Source organism: Notamacropus eugenii, chromosome 5, assembly GCF_028372415.1.
Source record: "Notamacropus eugenii isolate mMacEug1 chromosome 5, mMacEug1.pri_v2, whole genome shotgun sequence".
NCBI lineage: Eukaryota > Metazoa > Chordata > Mammalia > Diprotodontia > Macropodidae > Notamacropus > Notamacropus eugenii.
In genome coordinates this window covers 189,339,011-189,346,269 of record NC_092876.1, presented here as the reverse complement: position 1 = coordinate 189,346,269, position 7,259 = coordinate 189,339,011, and the positions used below count along the sequence as shown (strand labels likewise).

Below are 7,259 nucleotides of genomic sequence, written 5' to 3'. Positions count from 1 at the left end.
GTGTCTCAGATCATGAGGAAGCTCTGGGGTCCACTTCATTGAGGAGACCCATGGACCCTTTAATAAAGTGCCATTGGCTCAGAGCTCTGCCTCAGTCTCTTTTACTGTAGGTTGGACAATTTTAATCCCCACAGAAGTATTGTCTGAAACCTGGAATAGTGGGAAGCTAAAAATCCTATGTGGAAAAAACCTACAATCAGGGCCTAATTAATACCACAGTCTAACTAAATGCCCTACAAAGGATCAGATTCTTGGTCTTCCCTGATCTGCATCTAACGTAAAAAATTTTCTTTGACAAGGGGAAAAATCTTTCTGAAATAAACATACCACCTAATTAAGAAAAAAAGTATTTTGCTTTAGGATGTACCAAAGAAGAAAATATCACATCTACTTGATCTTACCTCTAACAACATGCTAACATAAATTAGCATCTCTATTTAAATGGTTCCCTTTATATTTAAAAAGGGGGTTTTGGAATGGCATTTCTAGAACCAGCAGTTCTACATGCCCTGTGGTGCCCCAGCCCCAGGCTACATAGCCTAGCCCCAGAGCATGTCCTTACCTTCCTCTTAGTCTCCAGGCATGGGACATTTGTTATGTTCCATGATAGTTTCAAGATGGCTAATGATGTATAAATCCAGAGATTATGATTTTTCAAACAGCCCGATATTTGCACTCAAAAAATATAAATGTTCCTAACATCTTGATCCCTTGATTATGCAGATAATGAGGTTTCTTCAATGGGCTAGTTTGAACTACAGAAGCTAATGGAGCTAGAATATGAAATACTTGATTTAGTTTTGCTGAAGGAAGATGCTACACTCTCCAGCAAATCATCACCCATATAATGAATTATCTCACTTGCTAGGTCATATTGCATTATCTCTCTTGGACTTTGTGGTAAAAGAACAGGAAATATTTGTTTAATCTTACTGTATCTGCAAACAATCATTACTAATGCATAAAGAAAATTTTTGAACTGCATCAGAACTAATATTTGTGTCCTTTAGAAGAACCCTCATTTAGTTCTTTTAAAAGATTTTGATGATATTTCTCTAAATAAGAAAAGAACTTATAACATTGAGAAACTACAAATTGATAAGAATGCCAAGAAGGGGTTTAATGCTTCAAGTCAGGACTGAATGGTTGCTATTGGGTCACACCCTGCTGTGCATTTTGATATTGCTTATGTACCTTCTTGAGTATGCTCCATAGATTGATAGCAATGTTTCTCCTCCTAGTGTCATTGGAAGGAATTGTGGTAAATAGTATTATCAAGCTCTCCTGCAAGAAGAAGAACATTATCAAACTAGAGAAACTAGCCTGAAATATCACATTGCCCAACTCAAGCAAGAATTATAGGAGATGAGTGAATAAATGGGATCATGGCAGGGAACTAAACAGAACAAAGGAGACAATGGAGAGGTTATCAAGCTGCCACAGGACAAATACCTAGAAATCTTTTGAAATTCCTTCATTACCAAATTGATAAAGCCGAGGTAGGCATGGGAGCCAAACTACCTAGTAAATATGGTGTTATCCCCTTTCGAAAGTTTTATGTTCATGAAAGTCTTCCAACTGGAGATGGGTCTCATTTGACACCCAGAGAAAAGTCCTATTAGGAAAGACAAGAGAGATGGGTTGGTGGAAGCTATTGAAACAGGCCTAAAGAATATTAATAATTTTGATGAAGATGACCAAGAAGATGAAGGTATATTAGTTGAGAAAAACAACTACTTAATAAAAATGATTTGGTAAAAGGTTATTATAGTACTGAGAGAAATAAGGGGACATAATATGGATTCTTTTTTAAAGAAGGCAGACTTTATTAAATGCAGACATGCCATTTTGTTCTGACCCTTTGGACCTTTTATGAAAGTAAAGAGTGAAATAATTGACATTATTAAATCAGTTATTAATATCATTGTACCCCTTACTGGAAAGACTGAAACATCTGTACATTTTATGCAGAACTTCAGGGACATATATATGTTTTCAGGACAAGAGAATTCGACTTACAGTACTATATTTTGTTGAAGGACTATTTAAAGTCAAAATCATCTTAGAATTATGGTTTAAACTAATTTTCACAATTACCGTTAGTTTCATTGAATGAGAAATTAAATCATGTTCAAAGACTAGATATGGGTGCTAGAGTATAGGACAAGGGCAATGTCTTGTTATTGGTTATACCAGTCAAGATGTGCCACAACCACAGTTGGTCAGTAGTTAGTCCACAAAAAAGACTCTGGATTCCGGTGCGATGTTGACTTTGGAATGACTCGTTAATACAAAACAGATTTTCTGACTATTGGTGGATTTTATTTGGAAGTAAGTGGATGGGGTGGAGAGGATGTTCATCTGTATAGAAAATACTTACATGGTAATTTTATTGTTATTTGGATCCCAGTTGCTGGTCTTTTCCACCTATGGCACAAGAAGTACTTTGCTGATGAGCTGATCCTGGAGCAATACCATATGTGCATCCAATAAAAAACCATGAGGCTCCTCACTCACATCTTTGAATAAGCCAATAGAGACTCATCTCAATAAACAAGTACATAGGACAAATAGTGAACATCATCATTTTAATGCATTATTATTGTTTTTCTTCCTTCATTTTTGAAAAGGACCAATGGCATTAGGAGGTGATAACTTGACTCACATATGAATTGGATTGTTGCACAACGTTGTCAGCCTCACTCTCTCTTCCAGAGTCATCAAAGTCCAGTGGCAAGACAAAAGTCAAGATGGCTGGTAATGGCATAGGATATGGTGGATGACCTTAGTATCTTTGATTACTGACCAAAGTTCTAAACCAAAGTTCCACAGCACTTGTTTCAACCTCCTTCATATTCCTTGGAACAAATTGTTTTCATCTGCCCATTCCAATGAGGGAAGTCCTCACATATTTGGGGTAGACACCTCCCTAACTCACTAACTAGTGTGAGACCTACAGGTTACCTTGGTTGAGCCTATCTGGCAAGATGGTTTTGTCAGGGTGTGGCCACTGAACATGCTACAACTTCTTGGTGCCATAAGTGAGAGGTGGACACCAAATATGGATACACAGCCCTGAAAAGGTCTAGGCAAGTCCTTACACAAGAGGTGTTGGTCCTCTCAGAACACTCATACACCCCTAATGCATTATAATATGAACAGCAGCCAGCACTATACACTTGCCTTAGTTAGTTTGAAAATGTTGTGGCTCTCTCAAAGAAGAACTTCTTCTTTTCAGATCCTTCTGTGCTCAACACAATTCAGTCAAATTGAAGTAAAAGTAAATGTTTAATTAAAATCTTCAGTTTTGTGAGACTACAGTGGCAAAGAACAACTGCCTGATATGTCCCATGAGAATCTAATATTTTCCACACAATGTTATCATACTGTCTATCTTAGTTTTGGTAGCATACTTTTTAGATATGACTTGATTATGTCTTTGCATTTGATCAGTTTCATTTCTATTCTGCTAATGGTATAAATATCATATTTATATTTAGAAAAGCCAAATAGTTATGAGAGACCATGCTTTTTTTTTTTTCCTGATGAGATCTGTGGTCATGGAGTACTTGATTGGTCTTCCTAAAAGAATGAGAAGGCCAAGTAATTGGTAGGGTCTAATTGACTCACCTATGATCAGTCTGTCAAGTACAGCAATAGCAGAGATTGGAACTTAATATCTTTGAATCAATTTATTACTTTACCCATGAATCTCTGTGAGAGAATGTGTGGCACTGGGAAATTTACTGAAGAACTTGATTTTAGGTGAAAGTACATGGATGGATTAGATACTTAATATTAATGTTCCACTAAATTATTAATCATTACATTCTAATGTTAGTAATCATATTCAAAGAAAGTAGTTACACTATTTGTATATTATGGAGAATAAAATATATAAAAAATAATTTGAATAACAGCATTACAGAACATTAGTTGAAAGAGACTTTGGAAATCATGTAGCTCAATACCCTTATTATACAACTGAGGAAACATGTAATTTGCTCTAGGACACACAACTAAATATATACAAGAAAGAACCTGGAACTAATGTCTCTGCACTTTTAGTTCAAAGTTTTTACTCCTACACTTGCTGCCTCCACAGAACTTTTAACTATGTTGGTAAATAGTTCTGTATGAAGCAGCAGTTAGTTAGATACATAAACAGTGTTTGCTTATGTAAGTTAAACAAACAGTCCAGTTCTGTGAATTTCAGAATGTATAAGGACTAGACATTTAAATTAACAGATCTTTTTTGGTTTTGTATCACTACACATAACAAGGAAAATAATAATTGAATAAGGTCCATTTTCTGATGTATGTTGAAATGTATTGTTCTATGGGAAAACTTGCTTACATAGTCTCTTTGGGCTGATAGGTTAGAACATCACAGAAAATAGTTCTGTTTAGACTTCATTGATTGGAAAAATGGAAAGCAAACAATGTAAGATGGTAAAATATCTCAAATAAGTATTTCAAAAGATCCATTTTATTAAATTATAAATTGAGATATACATTAGTATTACCAATGAGATGCAACATAATTTTAAAATCACATTTATAGTAAAACCTTTTAATGCATTATAAACAAATCATTACCATAGCATAAACTTATAAGAATTGTTTTATTTGTAAGTCAGAAATATGTCAAAGGAATGCTTAATTTCTTAAAACTTTTTGTTTGAAAAGGTACTGATTTTTTATTTATTTCCCCTTATTTTCACTAAAACTGCAAAAATTTAAAGGAAGAAATATGTTGAACTTTTTATTGAATGAGAAATAATATTTTTATTATTTGATATTTTATTGAATAAGAAATGAGAAAAAATTCCAAATTAGAGTGATCTGTTAGTTTTTACTGTAGTTTTGATCAGGGTTTAATTCACCTTTACTTGAATGAGGTAGGATTTAGGGATTTAATTAAGATATAGAAAATGTACTGTTAAAAAATTTTTCTGGATGTTCTTTGTACGTAAATTACCTGTTATTTATTGTGAAGACCAAAACACTGTGGTATCAAAGATGAAAGAATATTATCATTTACAAAGGTAATCTACAACTGTTTCTTTTATTTGATTGGTTGTTCTTTCTGGGGGGAGGCATCATGAGGCAATCAGGGTTAAATGACTTGCCCACTGTTACACAGTTAGTAAGTGTCGAATTCTGCGGCCATATTTGAACTAGACCTCCTGACCCTAGAGCCAGTGCTCTATTCACTGTGCCACCTACCTGCCCCAACTATTTCTTTTTGCATATAAGAATTTTGCATTGAATAGTTTTTTAATAGAATGCAAATGTTACTATTTTCTACATTGTATAGAACCAACAAAGTATTTTTACTACCAAAAAAATTTTTTTGAATATCTTTGATTTTTACATAAATTTTATTTCTATGTCTATTACTCTCCATGAACAAGTCATTTTTGTAATAAAGGTCAAAAAAGAAGAGGAGGGGAGAAAGTGAATAATTCATCAGTTCTAGGCAACACATCAAACAAATTTGACAATATGTGCAACGTTCCAGACTCCTAGTCTCTCACCTCTGCAAAGAAGGGAAGGAAGGACATTTTATTATCTCTCCTCCATGGTCACAATTGGTTGTTATAATTACATATCATTGAGCTTTAGTTTTGTTGCTTTTTATTTTCACCATAACATTGGTCTAGTCCTTGTATATATGTTGTTTTATTTGTTTTTATTTCTAACATCTCTTTGCATCAATTCAAATAAAAGTTTTCCCATGATTTTCTGTATTCATCATATCATCCTTTGCACTCATACACCATGATTTGCTTAGCCATTCCCCAATCAATAAACGTCAACTTTGCTTCCATTTCCTTTCTACCACAAAAGAAACCATTGATTGGGGGACTATTACTGTGCCTATGGGTAGTAGAAAGGGCACTAAAAAAGGCTTTTGGAACATATGGCTTGGTTAATTTCCATTGAGTCATGAAATCACAGCAACCTAGGAAAAAGAATTCCCACACAGATTAGGAAAGAATAAAAAGTCTGTCACCACCGTCACCACTTCCTTAGCTTCAAAAGGACTTGGGTTCTGAAGTCTCCTTTTCTCAAAATGAAGGAGAGTTGTGGGAATAATGTTTTGGAAGTTCAAGCTTCCAACCCAAAAGCTTCAGTTCATGACAACCAAAGGAGAAAAATAGGAATCCCTTCATCTATTCCCTGGCTTTTTGTTCCTTTCAAGTCTTCACTCCAAAGTCAGCTTTCTCCCATTTCTTTTCTGCCACAGAAGTGCTGATACACAAAATATTTCTTTGAAAGAATGATGAATAACAATTAGTGATGGTTATGGGTCATTTATTTGATGCCATGCTATTGCCTATTTATCATTTCTTTTTAAAGGTGTTATTTTCTTCAGCATTTTTTTTGGGGGGGGGGGGAGTCTCTTTTAGCAAGCTGTTGACTTGCTTTTCATTATTTTCTTGCATTGTTCTCATTTCTTTTCCCAATTTTTCCTCCATCTCTTTTACTTTATTTTCAAAATCCTTTTTGAGCTCTTCCATGGGCTGAAACCTTTGCATATTTATTTTGGAGATCTTGGATGCGGAAGCCTTGATTTTTATGTCTTCCTCTGATGACATGCATTGCTCTTCCTCTTCCAAAAGGATGGAAGAAAATATCTGTTCACCAAGAAAGTAACCTTTTATATTCTTACTTTTTCCCCTTTTTGGGGCAATTTCCCAGCTAGTTACTTGACTTTTGAGTCCTTTGTCAAGAGAAAGGTATACTCTGGGGACCTATAAATTCTCAGTTCCTCCAAGGTGACACAATCAAGGAAGAGGAGTTTACCCCTCTCTTGGCCTACACTCTGGTCTGGGAGCTACCACAAGCTTTTCTGCCCAGGATCTGTCAGTAGAATTCCTTTTCCAGAGCTTCTAGCAGCTCCACCAACCAGAGCTCTTCCTCACCTCAAGACTGCCACTCAGGACTGAGACTCAGATCAGCTGCTCAATTCCCCCAGGGTCTTTAGGCCAAGGGCTCCAAAAAGGGATGTTGCTGCCACCTAGTGTTAGGGCTTGGGGAGGACCCTGCTCCCTTCTCACCCAAGTGAAAGAGCTTTCTCACTGACCTTTGAAGCTATCTTTGGTGTTTATGAATTGAGGAATCTGGAAACCTCAGCCACTGCTGGTGGTGCCCTGAACCCTGTTTGGTCCTGTCCCTGCTGCACTACACAGACGAGGCTGGGCTGCACTCTGCTTCAAGCCTGGTGCAATAGACCTTTCCTGTCAGCTTTC

The 7,259-nt window shown here is 35.8% G+C and overlaps 1 pseudogene; it reads left to right on the top strand.

The window, feature by feature from the left end:
* Positions 1-1,104: 1,104 nt before the first annotated feature.
* On the top strand, positions 1,105-2,626 carry LOC140507779 (chondroitin sulfate N-acetylgalactosaminyltransferase 2 pseudogene; annotated as a pseudogene).
* The last annotated feature ends 4,633 nt before the right edge of the window (positions 2,627-7,259 follow it).